The sequence below is a fragment of the Hyaena hyaena genome, unplaced genomic scaffold (assembly GCF_003009895.1).
Source record: "Hyaena hyaena isolate Hyena2069 unplaced genomic scaffold, ASM300989v1 scaffold_565, whole genome shotgun sequence".
NCBI classification, from domain to species: Eukaryota; Metazoa; Chordata; class Mammalia; order Carnivora; family Hyaenidae; genus Hyaena; species Hyaena hyaena.
This window is the reverse complement of record NW_024081196.1, coordinates 103,188-129,092: the sequence shown is the minus strand read 5'-3', so window position 1 is coordinate 129,092 and position 25,905 is coordinate 103,188.

The window sequence follows — 25,905 nt, the reverse complement described above, 5'->3', positions numbered from 1 at the left end:
AAATGGTGATATCATGTAATCACATGTGTGTATTGCTTTTGTTTTCTGGAAAGGCTTTAAAACTTTCATGGAATTTAGCTGAAGAGATAGGAGACATTTTGTAATGTACATTAATTACTGTGTCAAATATTCTGTTACTACAGATTTTTTCAAGCATGCTCAATCCTTATTGTGGGAATATCCAGTACCTTATATATCTTTTTAGTTCCTTGGGGAAATTTCCTGCATTCTCCCAAACTATAAGATTTCCAATTGAGATCAGTGTTCTGGGTATATTTCACCATAAATGTCTTGGGAAATCTCTCTAGAAATTGAAGGCACCTCATCATGTGCAATGAATAACCAGCTTTTCCATTATTGATCAATCAGTTTCATCAGTTCTGGTAATTATAACAGATAGTAATGAGTTTCAGTGGCAGTTTAGGTTGTCGTTATAAACAGAATGTTAGAATACTGGCTATTCCTCTTCTCTCTTTGAGAGAATTGCCCACCACTGGTTGGAAATCAGCATATTGTTCAACTGGTACAGATGTTTATAAAATATATGTCATTTTTAATGTGAAAAGCAAGAGCAACCATGCTCAGGTGATCTTACTTGGTATTTAACTTGTAGAAAGTTCTTACATGGGAAAAAGTAGGTGTCTTTCAGTTATAGGACAAAACAGTAATAGAGATATGTTAATAGAATACACTCCAGAATAGGGTCATCTCACACTAAGCCCCATCCTTAGGCCTTTGGGTATCTGCCTAAATTTTAAGCTAGAATATATTTTCTTAAATATTCTCTGCAGTGCAAACATCTTAATGATAGGAATTATGTCTTATATCTTTGTGTGCTTAGCAGTGCCTGGTACAGTGTCTTGTATATAACAACATCACATACATTTGTTGAATTAAATTATATTTATAAACAGTTCAGACAGTATGTATGAAAAAGTAATGATTCCTAAAATGCTCTCCTAGAATAACTTTTCCAAACATGGGCTATTTCTATAAATGTAAAATAATTAAATGACAGCAATCAATCACTGAGAACCTAGTATTTTATTTTTTACACATTAACTCATTTAACTTTCAAAACAATTGTATGAGGTTGGTATTTATCCCTCTCATCCCCCACCCCGCACCCCCCCAGGAAGCTGAGGCTCAGGGAAATAAAACAACTGGAATTTATGTACAAAATAACAATAGTATGTCATTTTAGGGTTTGTCAGGATTAACTGGGTTAGATTATAGACCAAACTTCCTGGTGCCTGGTAAACCCTAAGTAATTTAGCTAGTATTATTAAAGTAGTGAAGCTAAAAAGTTGTAGACTTGGGATTACATCACTGATCTGTTTCATTTCAGAGCCTATGCTCTTTTCATCATTGTGTTCCAATTCCATAGGCAAAATATATGGTGCAATCATTATCCTTCCCATTATGAGCTCCAAAAGGGAAAAGGAGGAGACTTTTTCTTTTGTATCATCTACTAGTACCCTGTACACACAGTAATAAATGTTGACAGCTTGACTGGCTTGGCAATGATGCTGTTTCTGGTTTTGCTTTTCATATGAATGATTGGTAGAGTGTTTGATTCTGAGTAGGACTCAGAAGAATGTTGGTATAGTACGCCTCACACTTTATATTTAAACAAAATTTTCCCCTTAGTAATATACTACCTGCATCTTGATTTTGAATTTTGTTTCCCCTGTGCTTGTGTAAAGAAGGGCCTGAGAACAGTCTGTATTCAGGCAGAGTAAACATTTTCCAATTAGCTTCGCCAGTATTTCACAGTTTTATTCTGAAGTCTTTCTGGTGGTTGTGCTCTGGGGTTTTCAAAGGATAAGCCTTTTTCACTTCAGGAGTAAAAATTGCTTTGTGTTCTTGGAGGTTGGAGAATTAAAAAAAATCATTGAGTCCTAGCCCTGGAGAGCTTTCCTGAAAGGGAATTTGAGTAAAAAATGAGTTGTGTCCTTGAGGTTTCTTGCTCCTCATTTAATGATGCCTCATTTGTCGCACATAGTTGTCTGTCTTTACTTGAAGATCCTGCTGTTGGTGGTGTTTCTCCATACTTGTGCAGATGCAGCTCAATAACAAAGTCACGACCAGCAGTTCTGTACATGGGGTGTTTTGTGTGACTATATTTTTTCTGTAGTTTAAAAATTTCTTAATGTTTTTATTTATTTTTGAGAGAGAGAGAGACAGCGTGAGCAGAGGAGGGTCAGAGAGAGAGAGGGAGATACAGACTCCGAAATAGGCTCTAGGCTCTGAGCTGGCTGTCAGCACAGAGCCCGACGCGGGGCTAGAACCCATGAACCGTGAGATCATGACCTGATCTGAAGTCAGATGCTTAACCAACTGAGCTGCCCAGGTGCCCCTGTAGGTTTTTTTTTTTTGTAGTAAAACATAAATAACCTAAAACTTACCATTTTAACCATCTTTAAGTGTATGGTTCAGTGGCATTAAGAACATTCACGTTGTTGTGACAATCACTGCTGTCTGTCTCCAAAACTCTCTCATCCACCAGACTGAAATTGTGTGTCCATTAAACAGTAACTCCGCATTCTCTCCCTTCACCCCTAGCAACCACCAGTCTGCATTCTGTCTCGGAATCTGACTGCCTGTGTTTCACTTTTATAACTTCATAATTTATTGGTTTAAATTGAAACCTACTATCTTCTGTTTTTCCTTGTTGTGGCTATTATCCAATTATTGGGATTGATGTTCCACTGCTAGATCTATGTGAGGATGTGAACTTAATGCAATTCTCTTGCAATCAATATTCTGTTTTGCTTCTCTATATAGTAACCCCTTAAATAAAATTATCACATCATGAGGACAAGAACTGTATCTATTCTCTTTACCACTATATAACCAGTGTCTGGTACATTGTTTGTAGAGAAACAAATATTTATAGAATAAACAAATGCTGCTGATATCTATCATTGGGAAAATATTTACTTAAAAAATCATTTAAATATCTCTTCCTGAGACTTTCTACTATGTAGGAGACCAGCTAAAATATCAACTCCTATGCTTCTGTGATCCTCTCTCTAAAAATAAGCTGTGGTGGTCTAATCCAAATGACTATGGGCTTATGCCCCTCCAAATCATTTATTTGTTCTTTAATTTATTCATCCATCAAATTTTTATTGAGTACCTGCTATGTTTTATGTGCTGGCTGTGCAGTGGTGCACAACATGGCCATGATCCTTGAACTCATGGACAGAGTCCTAGTAGAGAACACAGGCTGTAAAAAGTGAACACACAAATGATATATTAGTTGTAAATTTCATGAAGGATGAAAGATGGGATGCTATCAGAAAGATTGATGATGGGTGGACAACTTTAAATTGAGGGAAGTGGAGAAATGATAACTATTTTCATGTTTGTGAAGAGCCGTGCTCTTGTGTAGGAGAACAAGAAGGCTTGTTTGAAAGCCTTAAAGGGGTAGTAGGATAGATATTCTTGGCTAATAATGGAAGAATTTGCTAATAGAGCTCGTCAAAGATGAAATGCATGGCCTTTTCCAGGTTGTCTCTCCTATCACTGGAGCTAGTTAGGCATAGCTTTGTGGAAAGAGTGCACTCAAACAACTGGTTTCCAAACCTGGTTGGTTATCAAAATCACCAGTGTATGTGGAAAGGTCGAGTCCAGTGCTTGGTATTTAATGATTATGCTTAGTAAATGCTGCTGAATCTTTGCATTGTTCTTTGGTATATTTAATTATGGTAGCCAAGATAAAAAATCTGAAAACTGAAAATGATTTTATTTTATTTATTTATTATTTCTAGGAGAAAGAGAGAGAGAGAGAGAGACCGCGTGAGCAGGGGAGGGTTAGAGAGAGAGGGAGTCACAGACTGAAACAGGCTCCAGGCTCTGAGCTGGCAGTCAGCACAGAGCCCGATGCGGGGCTCGAACCCACGAACCGTGAGATCATGACCTAAGCGAAAGTCAGACGCTCAACCATCTAAGCCACCCAGGGGCCCCTTTAATTTTTTTTTTTACTTGAAAATGATTTTAATTTACTTCAAGCTTGCAAACACAAAATTAATTGCTCATCAGTATTGGTTAACATACTGTCTGATGAGGTTTGAATTCTGCCAAACATGGTCCATAGATATACTAAGTATACATAGTAACCCTGAGGTTGTATCTTTTAGTGCCTAACCTGGAATCAAGATTTGTGATGCCAGTAGGGTCTTTGAAAGTAATATCTGCTTATAGAACTCAGTGGAATAATATGTAGTTTAAAGATTTGGAGAATTTGTTTTATAGTAGCACACTAAAGTATCAGTCAGCAATCAGATAGATACCAAGTATTTAAGAAACAGCTACTGTGTTCCAGGCACTATTGATAAAGTGTAAATCAAAGGTTGATAATTTTCAATCTGTGTATGATGATGACACCAATTGGGTATGCTTTGTGAGATAGGACATCTCTCCATTGTATCTAATATTGTAAAAGTGTAATGCTATTTTAGCATTTGATTAGGTGATATTTGAAGGTGATTTTACATTATCACTTAACTAACAGCTAACTTATTATATTTACATAGTGAATCTTCTACAGTGCTTAACTGTAGATGGTCAAGATTTGAAGACTGGATAGTTGAGGGAGTAAGATAGGTTTAGAGATGAAACACTCTGGCTTCAACACATTCCACTAAAAAGTAGTTTCGTTATTGCAATTCAGTAAGTGATCCTCTACAACTTAAAATGCACTTCATTACTCACGCTGTGGTATTGGGCTAGTCACAAGGTTGGTTTTAGTAGCATTAAACCTAACAGAGCTACTACACTGTGTCATGATGACGTGTGGTGTTAAATATCTGGGTGTAGTGTTTGTCTGAAGAATGTGATATTGGCGTTTTAGACTCACTATGAACTCAAATGGTACCCATTAGCAATAGAAAGTCTCCTTTTCTTTTCTTGTTGAGTGCTTATTACTGCACTTTTGAAATACGTTAACCAGGAAAGTTGTGTTCTACTTGAACCTGCATTACTTCAAACCTGTTAACATGCTATGATCAGAGATTTGTGGGTGGGTAGCCGCAGGCATCGGTTTCTATTGTGCCGCCCTTACTATAAATACCACATATTTGTAAGCTACAAAGCTTGAATTTATCTCCCCAATTTCCATGTAGTAAAATTCTACCTCATTTATAGTCTCATAACCTAATCCTTCTCAAGCAGGCTACCTCACTGAATTTACTGATCTTTTGTCCATAAACTGCAAATGCTCAGTACGAAGCTAAATTTGCATGACAGCATCTGCAGATAATCTAAATGTTCCCTAGTGAACCTGCATGATTTTAAATATGGGACCACGAATGCCTCTTGGGCAAGGAATTGATTTCCACCATTTTAACGAGGAGGGTGTGTAAAAACACATTGAAGCTCTGAACTCTGTTGTTAACTGGGCCAAGTTCAGGGTGATGTTTGCCTATAATGCATGTTACCTTATTTACTACAAACTACTTTTCCGTCCGTATTTAGATTTAAGTAATATTTTTCCTTCCGTGCAATAATCGGGAAAATAGGATTTTTTTTCTTCCAAGTGCATTCTACTGTGGAATATTTAGCAGTGTTAGAGTATCAAAAACATGTGGTACTGATTTGCTTTTACTATTGCTAAGGTGAAATTTCAAAGTACTGTGTTTTAGAATGAAATATTGCCCATTAAATTTCCAAATATTTGTTTCTGTAGAATAAACTTAAGAATAAGACACAGTCTGAGATGAAATGATTTGGGCACAATTTCACTATGGTAGAGATTTTTCTACTTTTGTGCTTTGAGAAAATTCAGTAAGAACATAAGCAGTGGAAGTTTGAAGGTACTAATAAAAATGGAAAATAACTTTTTGACCACAGGCACTTTGTGCCTTCTCAAAACACCTACAGAGGTTAAAACAGCAACAGCAACAACCCTCTGTTATAAACCAAACAGTCTCTTTTGTTGGAAATATTGAGATGTGAGAAGGATGATATGTGTGCCTCTCGCTGGTTTCTATATGGTACATTTACCTAAACAAAAATAAAAGTAAGAAAACAGTTTTCTTATAGAAAGAATGTTTTGTTTTTATATCTGCCTTAAGAGAGGTGCAGGTTTTCATGGCACTAAATATTATATTTTAATAATGTGACAATCAGATAATTAACATTTGTTGATGATGATACCCATGTACTGGTGTGTATCAGGTAGTCTGGATTCTTATTATCACTACTGAATCACTTTTATTTAATGTCTACTGGATATGACTAAAAAAAATTGCCCTAAGAAATTCTACATTTGTACCAAAGATGCTTGCTGTAGTGTTGAGAATGCAGTATGACATGACTTAGAAACACTAGAAAATTACACACAAATGGATGATTTATTTAGCACACGTGTCCCAGGAGCTCGGCCAAGCATTGTACAAATGTGATATCTGGTACTAGCTCTGTTTTACAGATGAGGCAAACTGAGGTTTGAAGAGCTTAGAAGGGTTGCCAGGGTTTTAACTCTGGTCTCCTAAGGTAAGGCCAGGAGCTCATTGGCTATCATACAATAGTTTCAAGTTAATGTTTTTGTGTAGATGTTTTGAATGCTGGGGGAAAAAAGTAGGAGAATGTAAAAATTAATGGAGAGTAGGTGTTTCTTAACCACATTTAAGTGTGTTAGATGAGGTGACCTCAACTGGCCAGTTTCCTATAAGCTGTGATGGCACTGCAAAAGCTTTTTGGGGGCAGTTTCAAAAGTACATTGAATTAGGGACATCTGGGTGGCTCAGTTGGTTAAGTGTCTGACATTGGCTCAGGTCATAATCTCACAGTTTGTGGGTTCAAGCCCTGCATGGGGCTTTGTGCAGACAGCTCAGAGCCTGGAGCCTGCTTTGGATTCTGTCTCCCTCTCTCTGCCTTCCCAGCTTGCACTCTCTCTCAGGAAATGAATAAACATTAAAAATATTTTTTAAGTGCAGTGAATTATTTTAACATATACTACTTTGTCATTAAGGCATTCCCACCACTGTTTGAAGAAGAAAATACAAGGAAGATGAGTTTATATGGTTTATAATAGGAAAACTATGAGCTAGGAACTAGCAGACAAGAGTTCACATCTAAGAGTCCCGTCATATTTTTGACCTCATGCATATTGCAAAATTTTCAGAGTATTAGTTTCTTAAATGGTGAAACAAGGAATATAATTCTCAAATTCCTTTCTAGGCGTGACAAGTGGATGAGATGACATAATGTATCACTTCTGATGGCTTAGTCATTGGAAATAATAACAGACTTTCACGCGATTGTTATTTTTTTTATATCTGGAATGGCCAAATGCATCTGAATTGCCCCACAGCTGATGTTTAGTCTGTTTTGACTTTTCTTTGAGAACTTTTCATGATGGCAATGTTATTGTCCAAATCAGAAGTATTCTCTGCCGTGTAATTCCTTCTGTCAGCCCTAAAGGGGTTGCGGGGCTGTTATACTGATATTCCCTATAGCTGTTAGTTCCTGAAACATGGTAGGTTCTCAAGAAAAACCTATTAAATGAATAAATGAAGAACTATATCTAAGGAACTTGAAGTTTCCCCTTTGCTTTTTGATACCTCTATTAGAAGAATGAGTGCCAGGGAACATGATGATTTCATAACTGAAGGGACTTGTATCACCTTTTAGCCTTATGATGTCCCTAAAATTTAATTGACTTTAAAATAATTTATTACTCTGCAAAATATTACAAAGATCTAAAGTTATGTGTTCAATATGATTACTCTACATATGGCTAGATAATGAAATTCTGAGTTTTGTCCTTTTTTTAAAAAAGTTGATTATTTATGCTACCAGATTTCTCTCCATGTAATATGTCCTTGGAGGGGAGATTTTCATTGAGAAGCATGATTAATAACAAAGCTTTAGTGGTTTGAAAAGTTGGTTATTTAAGAAGGAGATCCAAGTATGACCCCGAATAGCCAAAGTAATTCTGAAAAATAAAACCAAAACGGGAGGGATCATCATCCCAGACTTTAGCCTCTACTACAAAGCTGTCATTATCAAGACAGTATGGTATTGGCACAAAAACAGACACATAGACCAATGGAACAGAATTGAGAACTCAGAAGTGGACCCAAAAGTATACAGCCAACCGATCTTTGACAAAGCAGGAAAGAATATCCAATGGAAAAAAGACAGCCTTTTTAACAGATGGTGTCGGGAGAATTGGACAGCAACATGCAGAAGAATGAAACTAGATCATTTTCTCACACCATGCACAAAAATCAACTCAAAATGGATAAAGGACCTGAACGTGAGACAGGAAACTATCAACACCCTAGAGGAGAAAGGAGGAAACAACCTCCTTGACCTCCACCGCAGCAACTTCTTACTTGACACATCCCCAAAAGCAAGGGAATCAAGAGCAAAAATAAACTGTTGGGACCTCATCAAGATTAAAAGCTTCTGCACAGCCAAGGAAACAACCCAGAAAATTAATAGGCAACCAACGGAATGGGAAAAGATAGTTGCAAATGACATATCAGATAAAGGGTTAATATCCAGAATCTATAAGGAACTCACCAAACTACACGCCCGAAAAACAAACAACCCAGTGAAGAAATGGGCAGAAGACATGAACAGACACTTCTCCAAAGAGGACATCCAGATGGCCAACAGACACATGAAACGATGCTCAGCATCGCTCCTCATCAGGGAAATACAAATCAAAACCACACTGAGATACCACCTCACGCCAGTCAGAGTGGCTAAAATGAGCAAATCAGAGAACTCTAGATGTTGGCGATGATGTGGAGAAACGGGCACCCTCCTACACTGTTGGTGGGAATGTAAACTGGTGCAGCCCCTCTGGAAAACAGTGTGGAGGTTCCTCAAAAAATTAACAATAGAACTCCCCTAGGACCCAGCAATAGCACTGCTAGGAATTTACCCAAGGGATACAGGAGTGCTGATGCATAGGGGCACATGTACCTCAGTGTTCCTAGCAGCACTCTCAGCAATAGCCAAAACATGGAAAGAGCCTAAGTGTCCATCAATGGACGAATGGATCAAGAAGATGTGGTTTATCTATACCATGGAATACTACATGGCAATGAGAAAGAATGAAATCTGGCCATGTGTAGCAACATGGATGGACCTTGAGGGTGTTATGCTGAGCGAAATAAGTCAGGCAGAGAAGGACAAATATCATATGTTTGCACGTATAGGAGGATTAGGAGGAACTTAACAGAGGACCAACCGGGAGAAGAAGGGCGTAAATGGTGGGGGAAAGGGAGAGAGGCAAACCATGAGAGACTCTTGAATGCTGACAAAAACTGAGGACTGATGGATGTGGGGGGGAGGAGGGATGGGCATGGAGGAGGGCACTTGTGGGGATGAGCACTGGGTGTTATGTGGAAACTAATTTGACAATAAACTATTTGTAAAAAAAATAAAATAAAAAAATAAAAACAGATACTAGCATATACTTGCAAACTTAAAATTCGTAGTGTATCTATGTTATTGTTTTCCCTTTCTCATTTCGAGAAACATGGTTGTATTATAACCTTAATTAAAAGAGCGGAAGCTAGGGGAGCCTGGGTGGCTCAGTTGGTTAAGCGTCCGACTTTGGCTTAGGTCATGATCTCACGGTTTGTGGGTTTGAGACCCACGTCGGTCTCTCTGCTGACAGATCAGAGCCTTGAGCCTGATTTGGATTCTGTGTTTCTCTCTTTCTCTGTTCCTCCTCCACTCATGCTCTGTTTCTCTCTGTTTCAATAATAAATAAACATAATTTTTTTTAAAAAGGTGATATAGTTAAAAAAAAGAGTGGAAGCTATGTGAAATATTTAACCACTTATCCATTTTCCAGAAGTGTGGCATTTTTGTAGCTATTTTTGATATTGTACGTTGTCTCAAAATGCTTAATCAAAAGAAAAAGATGGTAATCCAGAAGAAAAGTATTTTACATGACATTGCATTCAAATCTTTAAACGTCTGCTGATGGTGTCCTCAAAATTAGTGTAATTGATTTATTTAAAATTTATTCCTTGGGGCACCTGGATGACTTGTTGGTTAAGCCTCTGACTTCAGCTCAGGTCATGATCTCATGGTCCATGGGTTTGAGCCCTGTGTCGGGCTCTGTGCGGACTGCCAGCTTGGAAACTGGAGCCTGTTTCAGATTCTGTATCTCCCTCTCTCTGTGATCTTCCCCAGCTCACTCTCTCTCTCTCTCAGAAATAAATAAAGCATTTAAAATAAATAAATAAAATAAAATTTATTCCTTTACAAAAAAATATGAGGATTTCTAGAAATACTCTTCTTTGAACCAGTATGAAGAGCATGGCATCTATTTATTTGAGATAATCTTTCTTTATAAAATTACAGGTTAGGCTCTAGAAATCATGAGACCACTCTTTCAGTCAAAGTGGAAATGATCTCTTTAATGTCCCTGATAAGTTCATTTACTTGTTTATTCAACAAATATTAATTGATTACCTGCTATGAGCCAGATACTCTTCCAGTCATTGTGAACAGAGCAGTGAGCCCCTAAGTAAAGCCTCTGCCTCACAGAGCTTGTCTCCTAGTGGGGAGATAAGGACTATATATAAACAAAATACAGTGGCTGTAATAACAGAGGGAATAAATGCTCATGAGAGAAGCAGAGTCAACGGCTGTGGTGATTTTATATGGGGTGATCAAGGGACGATCTCTTGATGACATTTGTGCAGAGTCTTGTATGTTCCTGTAGGAGCAGGCTGTGTGGCAAAATTATAAAGAACATTACAATCATAGGGGTCAGCAGGTGCAAAGGCCTCAGGGGCACGGTGTGTTTAGAAAGGGGTCAGTGTGGCCAGATCACAGGGAACAAATGGGGAGAAGGGTCAGAGAGGTAGCCAGGTGACAGATCACGTATGACAGTTCCTCATCACTTCCCAGAGTGGTATCATACTTCATAGACAACAGCTGTTTCTCAGTGCCCCATAAGGAACATATATTGTCCATTTAGTCCACAAATCCACTTTAGGAGGTAATAAGTATATATTTTTTAAAGTTTATTTATTTTGAGGGCCACCTGGGTGGCTTAGTTGGTTGAGTGTTCGACTTTGGCTCAGGTTGTGGTCTCACAGTTTGTGGGCTAGAGCCCCAACTCAGGCTCTGTGCTGACAGCTCAGAGCCTGGAGCCTGCTTCAGGTTCTGTGTCTCCCCCTCTCTCTGCCCCTCCCTCACTCATGCTGTTTCTTTCTGTCTCAATAATAATTAAACATTAAAAAATTTTTAATAAAAAATTCTAAAAGAAAAGTTATTTATTTTGAGAGAGAGTACACATGTGCGTGTAGGAGGAGCAGACAGAGAGAGAGAGAATCCCAAACAGGCTCAGTGCCCAATGTTAGGGCTTCACACAAGGCTTGATCTCATGAACCATGAGATCGTGACCTGAGCCAAAATGAAGAGTCAGAAGCTTAACCGACAGAGCTACCCATGTGCCCCAGAAGGTAAGAAATATTATCCTAAGTTTATAGTTGATAGTTTAAATAATTTGCCTGAGTCCAAAGCACACAAGCTAGGGAGTTGTCTCTCTTCACTTGTAAGCAGATATTTAAAAGGTTTGTGGGGGAATCACTGGAAAATGGTGATAGAAAGTTGTTTGGGAGAGGATATGCTGGCCACCAAATTTGGGGACTTCTATTTGACAATTTGCTTTGGTAAAATATGATGAATAACTGAAGCGACACCATTTATCTGAGTATGATTTCACTATCACTTCCTACCTGTAACCTCTGTTAGATTTTAGTTAGTAGTGAAGCAAACATAAAATAATAAAATAATATAAATCTTTTCATTCAGTTTGAACTTGTATGCCTTGTAGATATATTTTGTTTCATATTTTAATTCTTGTATTATATCATGATAGTTATTTTAGAAATCATTTTTAGCCTAGTATATTTTAGATCTTTAGATAATACTAGATAGTCACATACCTCAGAATCTCTATGGTTTCAAGTATGACAATTTTCCTTTTTTTTTTTTTGACCAGGAGAGGGCACACTTCACAACTCTGTTTGCCTTTGTCAACAGAAGCACAGATGAATTAGAAAGATTTTTTAAGCTTTCAAAAACAATAAACTTTCAAATTCTCTGTATGTAGTTTATGAAGCAAAAACATGAACTGGAAGGAAATTTAGGACATAGTCAATACAGGTAAGATTTATACTATTCAAAGTCACCTAAGAGAGATTAAAAGTGGTTTTTATAAATCAAGAAAATAAAAAAAATACAACAATAAATCCTGGGTATGAGCCCGAAAAATATTGAAAGAGGGAAAATGGGTTTATTTTGCTAGGTAGAGCTATACATGAAAATACTGAAATACAAATTTTAATAAATAGATAATTTAGGGGTGTATGACTGAAGATGTGCTTTGCAGTTTCTTTCTCAGAAAAGATTTTTCATTGCCAGATGTTCACATTAGATCATTAAATGTGATTTGAACTGCTTATGGTTTTCACAGTTTAGGACAAATGACCTATTCACATCTTACTTTCCTTATTTCTAAAATGCATGTAGTCATGCCTGCCTGAATTATTCGTGTGGATTACTGGAAAGAAATGATGGAGGGAGAGGGAACCTTCATTGTAGGCCAGCTCTGTGACCTCTGACAAGTTGTTGACCATCTCTGGACCTAGATTATCTAGTTTGGAGTAGATTATCTATAATCTCGATATGTGGTCTCTGAAAGAACTTTTATCCTAAAATATCATGTTTAAATGGCTAATAAACTGGAAAGTGCTATATAAATATATATAGCACTGAATAATAAAGCATGTACATACCTATTTTATTTATTTCTTTATTCCTTTATTTATTTACTTGTGTCTCTGTATTTTATTTTACTTTATTTTTTCTTTTTAAAAATTTTAAATGTTTATTTATTATTGAGACAGAGAAATACAGCATGAGTGGGAGAGAGGCAGAGAGACAGGGAGACACAGAATTTGAAGCAGGTTCAGGCTCTGTGCTGACAGCTCAGAGCCTGATGCGGGGCTTGAACCTGCTTAACCGTGAGATCATGACCTGAGCTGAAGTTGGATGCTCAACTGACTGAGCCACCCAGGTACCTCACGTCTCTGTATTTTAAAATTAAATTATATTGTTTGTGAATTTCCAGGAATGTACCTGTATTTTGAATCCACGGTGATCAGTATTTAAGGCCTGCTTGGAAAGAAAGAAAGAGAGAGAGAGAGAGAGAAAGAGGGAGAGGAAGGGAAGGAAGGAAGGAAGGATGGAAGGAAGCGAGCGAGCAAGCAAGGAAGCAGCAAACGTTACATGGAGACCATATGAATCAAACAAAGACCTTTAAAAGGTGGCCATATGACTGACTACCAAAGAAATGTAACTTTTCTTTTCAGGCACCTTCCTTCCCAGTGACAAAGCAACCCTTGAGTCATAAATGCATGAGTCGTGAATTGATTCACTTATTCCCTAGCTGAACAATTGTCTCGCTCATCCTGCTTATTCTAAAGACAATTTACACACGATTACATTCCCACCAAATTTAGAGACAATGGTTTGCTTTTTCTCTGCTCAGACATGAGCAGAGATGAGATGCTCGTTTGTCTTTTACAACATACTTGTTTTCAACTCAAGTAAATTTTCACTATTCAATACCTTTTTGTCTCCCCCACTTTCCGGCTGTTGGTTAGTAATCTCAGAAAGACCTACTTTCCTTCACCTTTTTCTGGTTCTCCTTATGTTTCTTTCAGAGGAGTTGAAAAGAACCTATCTGTGGATTAGAAGTATAAGAGCAGAGCTGGTGATCCACTTGTGACAGGGATAAGGGAAACCCTTGGCTTTGAAGTGAAAATAGACATGACAAAGATTCCATTTCTAATAACTTTGACAGGGTCTTGAAGTCCCCTTCAGAATTGACATAGAAGTTTCCAACTTTCTTCTCATTTTCTTTAATTAAATATGGCTGCTCTTAAGTGTTGGTTTTCAAGATCAAATAATACTTTTTATTACTTGCTTTTCAAAAAAGCTTTATTGAGATATAATTGATATATAAGAAACTGCATATATTTGCTGTATACAGTTTGACGAATTTGGACAGACGCAGACACCCATGATACCATTATCACAATCAGGATAATAGATGCATAAACTCCCAAAGTTGTTTTATGTTTTGCATTTCTGCTTAGTTAATTGATATTAAAGTGGTTTAACTCACTATTACTCATTTATAATATACAGTATTTTAGATACTTATATATTGAATATGCTTTTGTAGACTGACTTCTGGATCTACAATTGGGACATTTCTTACCTATGGGGGAAAATGTAGAAATCAGTGTTTGGAGTATAGCATATGGTCAATTAAGAGTTTTATTTATTTATTTATTTATTTATTTATTGAATCCACTTCCTGTAGAAAGATAGCAAACAAGGAATCTGCAAGTTTATACTGATATCCCATTCTGATTCTGTTGAAATCTTGCATAGAGATGTATTTATGTTTTTTATTTAAACACATTTATTATGTATCTACCATGTAGTAGTAGGCATTGCTGTAGATACTTGGTGTGTATAAGTGAATAAGACAGATCAAAACTTTTGGCCCTCATGGAGTCTAAATTCTAGTAATGAGGGTGGGCAAGGGAAAGGTAATGGATATAATAAATAAACAGATTATGCTATATAGTATAGTAGACAGTTAAAAGTGCAATGATCAAAAGAAAAATAGAATAGGGTATGGAGGAGTGGGAGTGCTAGGCTGAGAGAGGTTTTGTTTTAAATAGAACTTAAGGATAAGCCTTGTTCAGAGGCTGAGATCTGAGCAAAATTGAAGGAAGGCAAAGAAGGAGGTCATGTGGGTAGATTTAGCCTAAAAGCATTGTAGGCAGAGGAATTAGTTCATGCAACGGCCTGGAGGGAGGGGCATGTCAGACAGATTTAAAGGGCAGCAAGGGGACCAATAGCTGGCCTACAGTGAGGGAACAGAAGACGAGAAGTAGGGGAGTCAGGGATAAGGGGCATAGGTCACAGCTGGGCTCGTAGCCATTGCTTGGACTTGGATTTTACTGTGAATGAGATGAAAACCACTTGAGAGTATTGAATAGAGGAATGGCATGATTTGATTGACATTTTTTTAAAGGCTACTACTGGCTGCTCTGTTGAGAATAGACTGTTGGTAGATAAGCTGGGGGAACTATTAAGAGCCTAATATGATAACCCAGGTGAGAGATGATGTGGTGAGAGGGGAATGGAGTCAGGGATGTATGTGAGGATGTGATTGTAATGATTGGCCATGGAGTTTTGAGTACGGAGGGTGGAGAGATGTCAGAAGGATGGAAGACAGTGAAAATTAGTGGGATCAGTGCTCTGTAACTTCTCAGGAGATTTAAGCTGGAGTGAGCTGGCTGAGGTACTAGACGCACTAGAAGATAGAAAGTGGCCAGGAAGTGGGAGGCTTGAAATTTTGGAGAATTTGTAGGTAATAAAAAGGTAAAGAATGGGTCTTAAGAGTGAGTGGATAGGGCAGGGTGTAGGGCATGATTATTGGAAGAGAGAAATTTGGGAAGAGACCAAGGTGTTGAAGGCCTTTCTATATATGTATTGAAATAGTCAAATATTAAGATAGGAGTTGTGTTGTAGGAAGTCGTAGTGAACTAGAAGTTAATATTGTCTTGAATGTTGAGAACAAACTGAGGACTGATGGGTATGGGGGGGGAGGGGAAGGGAGGTGATGGGCATGGAGGAGGGCACTTGTGGGGATGAGCACTGGGTGTTATATGGAAACCAATTTGACAATAAACTATTTATAAAAAAAAAAAAAGAAGTTAATATTGTTAAGCAGTGAGTAGGAATGACTCCAGTATCAGTAGATGGCATCAACAGTGATTACATCTGATGAAATTCCAAGCTGGGAGATTTTATGGAGGAGAGAAGAGGAGTGTAGAGAGCAGGATGTTACATGATGCAATGAGAACATCACCAGAGAGGGAGGCTGCAATGAGGAGAAATGGGGACGTCTACCCTACTTGTAGGTTCAGTTGTGTAAAGGTTATGAGAGAAATCAGCACTTGAGCTGTGAGAGAAGCGGGGTGCTTATGGAGGAGCCAGGATTTCTGTAAGGGAGAGAAGGAAGGCTACAAATGGGCTACTTTCCCCCCGAAAAGGAGAAACCAAGATGTGTCTTTTATGATAGAAGTATATGCCTCACAGAAAACTCCCCCTTCTCCTTTTTTATTTTTTTATCCCAAGGAATCAAATCTACAAATACTTACTAAATACCTGCAATATAAAAAGTACTATAGTCTGTGGTCCATGCAAAATGCAGTGAAACATAAGCCATGGTCAGACAATTACATTGACCTGCCCCACCATATCATCACCAGTCACTGAAGATTTTTTCCATAATCTGGACAAAGGGGTCAAGTAATATGGGATTCTACAGAAGAGGGAGAGGTTGGAGGGTTGAGCGTGCTCAGGGGTGGTGATAAAACCATTTGGCTCTTATGTTTCTGGTACCAGTATTCTGTATATATCACTAGGGGATCTTTTGATTCCATGTTTTATTCATATTAAAACCTCTTTTAAACATCATCACTCATGAACAGCTAATTATCTCTCTCCATAGTGTCTTCTGATATTTGCATAGTTTTTAATTTGTTATAATCATATGTATTTTTGTTTTACTTTTTACATACAATATGGATCACTATATATTGTGCTGCCTAGGGGATAAAAATGTGCCTAGTCTGGCACATTTATTTCTCAGATGAGGGAGCAGGGAGAAGTTTAGCAATCTGACTTACAAAGCTAGTTGGAGAAAGCAACAGAATCTCAAAGGTCGTATAGGCCAGTGTACATGCGGTGATGCTCTTTCCCCTGCATTTTATGCTTTCTGTAGTATATTCATGAATTGTAGGGATATCATTGGGCAGAGGGAGCAGAGCAGTGGAGTACAATGATATTTATTCTGAGGATTTTAATTTACATAAACATTTTTATCAGTTGTAATATGACTTATAAGTTATCATTCAGATGACCAAAATATATTTCTTAGATGTATGTGGTCTTCATCCACAATTTAAAAAAAAAAACAAACTTCAGAGCCATAAAGGTGAAATGGGTGTCTTATTATTAATGAAGATGACTTTTGGACCCCACTCAAGGGCAGGGGTTGTCAGGATGGACCATATGATTCGAGGGTTTGGAACTTTTAGCTCCACCCTCCAACCTCAGGGTAGGGGATAGAGGCTGGAGGTTGAATAAGACCAGAGCCAGTGATCTAGTGAGTCATGACTGTATAATGAAGCCTCTGTAAAAAGAAACCCAAGACACCAGCGTGGTGGTGGTGGTGGTGGTGGTGGTGGTGGTGGTGGTGGTGGTCGTGGTCGTGGTCGTCTTCTGCTTCTGCTGCTGCTGCCGCTGCTTCTTCTGCTTCTGCTTCTGCTTCTGCTTCTTCTGAAGACTTTCCATGCTTAGGGAATCAAAGCACTTCTCTGTGCCACTGTACTAGTCCCCAGCCTCCATGAGAACAGAAGCTCCTTTGTTAAGGATCTCATCCTATGTATCTCTTCATCTGGCTGTTGATTTGCATCCTTGATCATATCCTTTAATTAGCTGACAAACGTGAGTAAGTGTGCCCAAGTTCTGTGAGCCACTTTAGCAAACTAGTCAAACCTAAAGAGATCACCGCAACCTCCAATCCATAGCCAGCCAGTCAGAAGTAAACCAGGACTGGAATTTTTTTTTCTCCCTGTTGGGGCCATGTTTCTTTCTTTCTTTCTTTTTTTTAAATATTTTATTGTCAAGTTGGTTTCCATATAACACCCAGTGCTCATCCCCACAAGTGCCCTCCTCCATGCCCATCCCCACCTCTCCCTCCCCCCCACATCCATCAGTCCTCAGTTTGTTCTCAGTATTCAAGAGTCTCTCATGGTTTGCCGCCCTCCGTCTCCCCACAATTTCCCCCCTTCTTCTCCCCCATGGTCCTCCGTCAAGTTCCTCGTAATCCTCCTATACGTGCAAACATATGGTAGCTGTCATTCTCTGCCTGACTTATTTCGCTCAGCATAACACCCTCAAGGTCCATCCATGTTGCTACACATGGCCAGATTTCATTCTTTCTCATTGCCATGTAGTATTCCATGGTATAGATAAACCACATCTTCTTGATCCATTCGTCCATTGATGGACACTTAGGCTCTTTCCATGTTTTGGCTATTGCTGAGAGTGCTGCTAGGAACACTGAGGTACATGTGCCCCTATGCATCAGCACTCCTGTATCCCTTGGGTAAATTCCTAGCAGTGCTATTGCTGGGTCCTAGGGGAGTTCTATTGTTAATTTTTTGAGGAACCTCCACACTGGTTTCCAGAGGGGCTGCACCAGTTTACATTCCCACCAACAGTGTAGGAGGGTGCCCATTTCTCCACGTCCTCGTCAGCATCTAGAGTTCTCTGATTTACTCATTTTAGCCACTCTGACTGGCGTGAGGTGGTACCTCAGTGTGGTTTTGATTTGTATTTCCCTGATGAGGAGGGATGCTGAGCATCGTTTCATGTGTCTGTTTGCCATCTGGATGACCAGGACTGGGATTTTTGACTGGCATCCAAAGTGGAGGATGGAGAACAGGGTTTTAAGACTGAACTCTTAACCTGTGGAATGTGAGGCTATCTATGAGTGGGCAGCATCTGGATTGAGTTGAATTCTCATACTTTGCCGGTGTCTGAGAATTACTAGGTGTTGTGTGTGTGGGGAAACTTTCTCTTCCCCACATTAAGATTGGGTGTTGGAATCCTGAAAGATAAACTACTCCAGAGGTCCCTCCCATGTTCCTCCCCCAAAAGTAATCACTATTTCCAACTTCTGTCGCTATAAATTCATTCTTCCTGATTTTGTCCTTTAATCATAGCATATGAATCTCTTTGGGGCTGGTTTCCTTTGTTTAACATGATGCTTGTGAGAATCATCATTATTAATATGAGAGGAGGTAGTTTATTTTCATTGCTGTGCAGCATTCCATGATATGAATATATTATAATTTATTCTGTGTTGAAAGAACACTTAGATTTTTTCTGTTCGGGGCTATTCCATGTTTTACTGCTTTGAACATCTTTGTACATTTTTTTGAGTACCCATATTTATGCATATCTGCTGAATATGTACTAGCAATAGAGTTGCTGGGTGATTGGGTATGTGTACATTCAGTTTTGTAAATACTACCAAACACTTTGATAAGGTGGTTGTACCAATTTTAACTCCATCCTATAATGGAGTACCATGTACTCCACATTCTTGCCAACACTTACTATGGAATCTAGTTCACAACTACCATAGGCTTATCAAATTATTGACCTGTGTATTAGAAATCATAAAAAATGGTGCAGGGAATGAAAAAGCCAATGTGTGATGTAGTTTCTGTCTTTGAGCTTCCCCTAATGTAGTTGGATAGCTAACACCTATGAGGAAACTGAAGGATAGCATAGTTTACAGTAAGATGATGAATTACATGATTAAGCTAGTAACAGCTATACTTAATGATTAGATGTGATTTTGTTTTTGTTCATAGATTTGCTTCTCTTTTTAAAAAGTATAAACTAGGGGTATATGGGTGGCTCAGTTGGTTGAGCATCTGACTCTAGATTTCAGCTCAAGTTATGATCCCTTGGATGTGGAATTGAGCCCCATCTTGGACTGTGTGCTGAGGATGGAGCCTGCTTAAGATTCTCTCTCTCTCTCTCTCTCTCTCTCTCTCTCTCCACTTCTACCCTACTTGTGTTCTTTCTTTCTCTCTCAATCTCTCTCTCTCTCAAAAATAAAATAATGAAAAGTATAAGTGATAGGAAATGACAGTAATCTTAATGGAAGAATAAATAAGTTGGTTCATCCAAATATTTGATCAAATTTATTTAGTGTGTCTGAAAAATACTAATTTTTTTGGTAAGATTTTTATTTATAAATATATAAAAATTTTTGGGAAAGTTCTCCTATATTGGAATATAGGTGTAGGGGTGCCTCAGTGGCTTAGTTGGTTAAGTGTCTGACTCGTGATTTCAGCTCAGGCTATGATCTCAGAGTTGTGAAATCAAGCCCCACATCTGGCCCCATGCTGAGCATGGTGCCTGCTTAAGATTCTCTCTCTCTCTCTCTCTCTCTCTCTCTCTCTCACTCACTCTCACTCTCTGCCCCTCCTCAGCTTGCTCACTCTCTAAAATAAAATAAAGTAAAATAATAAAAGAAAAGAAAATAGGTGTAAGAAGTATTTACATTGGTCAAGATGCTGTCTCTTTCCATAGTCTTATGGGTTTGGGAAAGTCTTTTCCCCATCATTTCTGAAGTATATCCCCTAGGCCACCTCTCCACCCTTATGCTGAACAGAGCTCATTCATTAGATAGCTACAGTTGCAGATTTTCTCTTTACATTTATTAAAATCTTTTGTGCCAGAGACTGGCAACTAAATGTTGATATACATTAGTTCATTTAATTATCTCAGTAGTTCTGGGACATTGGTGTTGGTATGAACCTCACTATAGATAAGGGAACAGGAGCAAGGTGTTTAAATAACTTGCTTGAGAATTTCACAGGATCCTCTATCAAATTATATTGATTAGTATGGAACTTGCCACATGAATGGCCTGTTGAATGATAGATTTACCTTTAATGGATGATTGAATGGTCTGATCTTCATTGTCATGGAGCCATATCCACATATCACCTCTGTACCTCACCTACTTATGTGATCCTACCAAGACATTTAAGCTCTCTCTCCTTTATCTTCTTCAGTAAATTCAGATACTAAATCTGATGAGTCTTTTTGGTGGATTCCAAAAAAAAAATTTTTTTAATGTTTATTTATTTTTGAGAGACAGAGTGCGAGTGGGGGAGGGGCAGAGAGAGAGGGAGACACAGAATCTGAAGCAGGCTCCAGGCTCTGAGCTGTCAGCACAGAGCCTGATGTGGGGCTTTAACCCAGGAGTGGTAAGATCATGACCTGAGCTGAAGTTGGATGCTCAACCAACTGAGCCACCTAGGCACCCCCTTGGTGGATTCTATGAGGTTAGATTTGTGTACTACAAAATGACAGCCATTATTTACAACAAATTCAGATATTGAGGCTATTGAATAAATTGTATGGGAATATCTGGGAAGATTCTTGAGACAAGAGTCTTGAGGTCACTTTTGAAGAAGGGGACTAGCTTTGGTTGAATACTAATTTGAATTTGTCATTTGGTTAAGTTGAAGTACAAAATCCCCTGGAATTTAATGGAACTGCTTCCTCTCCTATTAAGATCCTCTTATGGCAAGAGTCTTTTTCAGTCTTCAATAAAATCTCCAAAATAAGAAGTAAGGAAGTCTAATATTTGAAACTAGATCTTGTTCATGCAGCTGGAGTAAAAAGCCGGCTTCTTTGGCATGATGCTCTGGGATTACTACAGAGCAGGTTAGTACTTAAGTGCTACAAGTAGGAGAAAATTCTCAGGATATGAGAAGCTGCCCGAGACATGGGAGGTGAATCTTTCACAGTTGTAGATGAGATGAGGATTAGAGAACATTATTTGCATCTTTCTTGGTGGTGGTAGAATTAGCTACTGAGGAGAGATGCTTATTCCTAGTCCCTTCCTCATTTTTCTTCAAATACATCCTTTAGGTGCTGACTCTGTTTTTGTTTTTTCTAAACTAAGGTGCCATCTGCACAGTACTATAGGAGGCAGTATGTGTAAATGGTTAAGAGGACAGAGCCAGACTGCCATGGTTTGAATTCTGGTTTCCAGCTGTGAGGCCTTGGTCCAGATATTTAACTTCTTGGGACCTCGGCTTCCTCATTTGTACAATGGGGCAAAAAATAGTACAGGCCTAATGTAGTTTGTGAGGATAAAGTGCTTTTATATATGTAAAACTCTTAGAACAGTGTTTTTTATGTAATAAGTACTATGTCACTGTTTGCCATTAACATATGAAGTTTTTGTTAAAGAGGAAAAAAGATACCTATCTGTGTCATAAAAAGTACCATTTTCATCTTTATATCTAGGTTCAACCTTTTTTATGACTGAGATATAATTGACATGTAATGTATCAGTTGCAGGTGTACAACATAATGATTATTTATATATTGCAAAATGATCATTAGAGTAGGTCTAGTTAATATCCATCACCATACTTAATTATAAATTTTTTTCTTCTGATGAAAACTTTTAAGATTTACTCTTTGCAATTTGCATACCACACAGTATGGTTAACTATAGTCACCGTGCTTTGCATTATATCCCCAGAACCTACTCATTAAGTTTGTACCTTTTAGGGGCACCTGGGTGGCTCAGTCACTTGGGCGGCCAATCTTACAGTTCATGGGTTCAAGCCCCGTGTTGGGCTCTGTGCTGACAGCTAGCTCAGAGCCTGGAGCCTGCTTTGGATTCTGTGTCTCCCTCTCTCTCTCTGACCCTCCCCTACTCATGCTGTGTCTCTCTCTCAGAAATAAAAAACAAAACATTAAGTTTGTACCTTTTAGAGTGCTGTCTTTTCAGAGATGTGAGCAAGGAAAGCAGATCAAGTAAATGAACAAGGAAAAGGTGTGCTTTTAAATGAGGTTTTCTGGAAATATCGTAAAATGTTATGCTAAATTACATTTATTAAGAAATCTGTAGATCTGAAATCTTATCATGTCAGTTGAAACCTCAGATTTTCCCTCATACTGATATTCTGAGTGACAGGAATTGGCAATTATGCTTCTGAGGGAAATTGTCACTCCTCTTTAATGTGCACTGGTTTATCCATTAAATTCCTTCATTAAATTCCTTTTAGTTTTTTAATTTTTAGAACGGTCAGCCTAAGATTTTCTTTTCCATTCTGATTTGTATAATTTACATCTGACCTGTGATTTCTTGTAGACTGTGATGATGGGGTTGATCTAAGTTTTCTCCTTAAAAGAGGTGCTTAAAAATCAAATTTAGCTTTACTTTGTAACCAATGTGAACATGATGTAATATTCCAGATAAGCTTTATACTTGTATTAAGAATTAATTTAAAACTTTCTTTGGTTAAATGTGAAAAGCTTTCTGTCAGAATATTCATTTGCAAGAAAAACAATACTTGAGCAGAACTAACATCTTTACTTTATTTACTTTTAACGTTGATTTATTTATTTTGAGAGAGAGAGAGAGAGTTTGTGCAAGCACATGTGTGCATGCAAACAGTGGAGGGGTAGAGAGAGGGAGAGACAAAATGCCAAGCAGGCTCTATGCTGTCAGGGCAGACCACAGTCCATCACAAGGCTTGATCTCAAGAATTATGAAATCATGACCTGAACAGAAATCAAGAGTGGGACTCTTGGGGCGCCTGGGTGGCTCAGTAGGTTAAGTGGATAACTTCAGCTCAGGTCATGATCTCATGGTTCATGAGTTTGAGCCCTGTGTTAGGCTCTGTGCTGACAGCTCAGAGCCTGGAGCCTGCTTCAGATTCTGTGTCTCCCTCTCTCTCTGATGCTCTGTCTGTTTATCTCTCTATGTCTGTCAAAAAAAAAAAAAAAAGAGAGAGAGAGTTGGATGCTTAACTATCTGAGCCACCCAGGCACCCCTTCCTTTTTTTTTTTTTTTTTTTTTTAAGATGCTTAAGTCATTTGAATGCTCTCTCCTCCCTTGCATGTTGATCTGCTCTCACATCCCCCCTGGACCACTACTGTTATTAAAGCTTTCTGAGTGGGGCTCTGCTTCCTCCTCTGCGTTCCCACAGTGTCTCCACATAACAGCTTGCATGATCTTATAGAAATGTAAATGTAATCACACCATTGCCCTTTCTACAGTTGTCCACTGGAGAAATGCTTCAGAATCAAATTTAACTTCTGTCTCTTGGCCTTCAAGAGCCATCCTGCCTCCTTTCCTGTCCCCCCGGATACTCCTTCAATTCCAGCTATATGTCTTCTTGGTCTTCCTTGTATGTATCAAGTTCATTTCTAACTGCAGGCCTTTGTCCTTACTGTTCCCTTAACCTGGAAGGATTTCCTCCTGATAATCATTCAGATTTCTGCTCAAATACTTCTTTTCCAGAGATTCCTTCTCTGGTCACAACCTTTCCCCATCACTTTTTTTTTAAATAGACCTTATCACTATTTACCATATTATATCTATGTTTGCTGATTGCTCCTTGCCGCTAGAGTAAAACCTTTAGAGAATGTGGATTTTGTTATGTCCACTGCTATATTTCCAGAACCTAGAAGAGAACATGATTTATAGTGAAAATGGATATTTGGTGAAAGAATGAAAGAATCGTTGAATGAATTATTTTCGCAAGTGTGAAGGCCTATAAGCATAATTTATGGTTGTCTTACCTGATTGACACTATGCCATTGTGTGAACTTGGAATATTTAGATCCTCTTGGTAAGGCAATAAGAATAGAGAAATAGACTTTGAAGATTGCCTAAAACCAAGACTCAAATAGAGACTGCGACAATGCTTTCGCCCAGGCAGTTTATTTTGGGAAGTGATTCCCAGGACACGGAAGTGGAGCCTTTGGAAGAAAGAGAGGGAAGGAGTAATAGTCTGTTCAAGGTACAAGTTTGAGCTGCTTACTGCTATGGGAAGCTATGACTCAATCCCACTGGACAGACTTTGAGGAGACACAGAAGAGTCGACTATTTACGGATTAGCTCCGATGTGGTTGAGGGTTGTACCTGTTGTCAGCACCCACCTCCTCCAGGTCTGCAAGTCTGTTGAAATGGCTGAGTGGTTCTGTGATGTCCCACATGGCTACAGTGCAAACCCTGGTAGGAGCTGAAGTGAGGGGTTGTTCAGCTGCACACAGTTGGTTGCTGAAGTGCCAGCTGGGATAAAAAGGGAGCCATCTGGGGAGCATGGTATATGGATCATGAGAGGTTTCTGATAAAGCGAGGGTGGGGGGATGGGGTGGGAAGGGTGTGCAGTGCAGGTAAACTTACCTGGGCAAGAACACAGAGCACAGAGGAGACTCCAGCTTATTGGCCTGGAGTGTTTGTTACAAAATTGTGGGCTGTCAGTGTGTAGAGAGTGTGGTCTGATTGTAGGAAGTGTTCAGTATTAGACTAACTTCATTTATAGGTAGTAGAGAGCTGTTTGTACAGGATTTCATAGAAGAGAGAGTGATGCAAGGGCTGTGGTGTTTAAGAAATGTGAGGGCTGCCTGTATGGCTCAGCCAGTTAAGTATATGACTCTTGATTTTGACTCAGGTCATGATCTCACGGTTTGTGGGTTCAAGCCCTGCGTATGTTCAAGGCTGTAGCCCAGAGCCTACTTGGAATTCTCTCTCTCTTCTCTCTGCCTCTCTATCATATGCATTCTCTCTCTCTCTCTCTTTTTTTTTAACGTTTTTTTTTTTTAATGTTTTATTTATTTTTCTAGGAGAGAGAGAGACAGCATGAACAGGGGAGGGTCAGAGAGAGAGGGAGTCACAGACTGAACAGGCTCCAGGCTCTGAGCTGGCAGTCAGCACAGAGCCCGACGCGGGGCTCGAACCCACGAATCGCGAGATCATGACCTGAGCGAAAGTCGGACGCTTAACCGACTAAGCCACCCGGGCGCCTCTCTCTCTCTCTCTCTCTCTCTCTCTCTCTCTCTCTCCATCCCCCCTTCTCCTTCCCTGTCTCCCTGGAAATAAATAAAAATTAAAAGAGAAAGGTGAATCTCTCACTGCTTTCAGTGTAAATAGACAGTGAAGAGAATGGAAAGATTCAGAGGTAAATAAACATCCTGTTAACACACACACGTTGGTGTCTGTGTTAGAAAATTATTTACAATCTATTTTAGTATCTGTATCTAATGGTGATGAGTTGCAGAAGGTCCTCAGTTTTCAAATGGGAAAACTGAGGGTTAACAGGACAACAAAAGAGGTGCCTGTGTGGCTCGGTTGGTTAAGTGTCTGACTTTGGCTTGGGTCATGGTCTCATCGTTTGTGAGTTCAAGCCCCACATCGGGCTT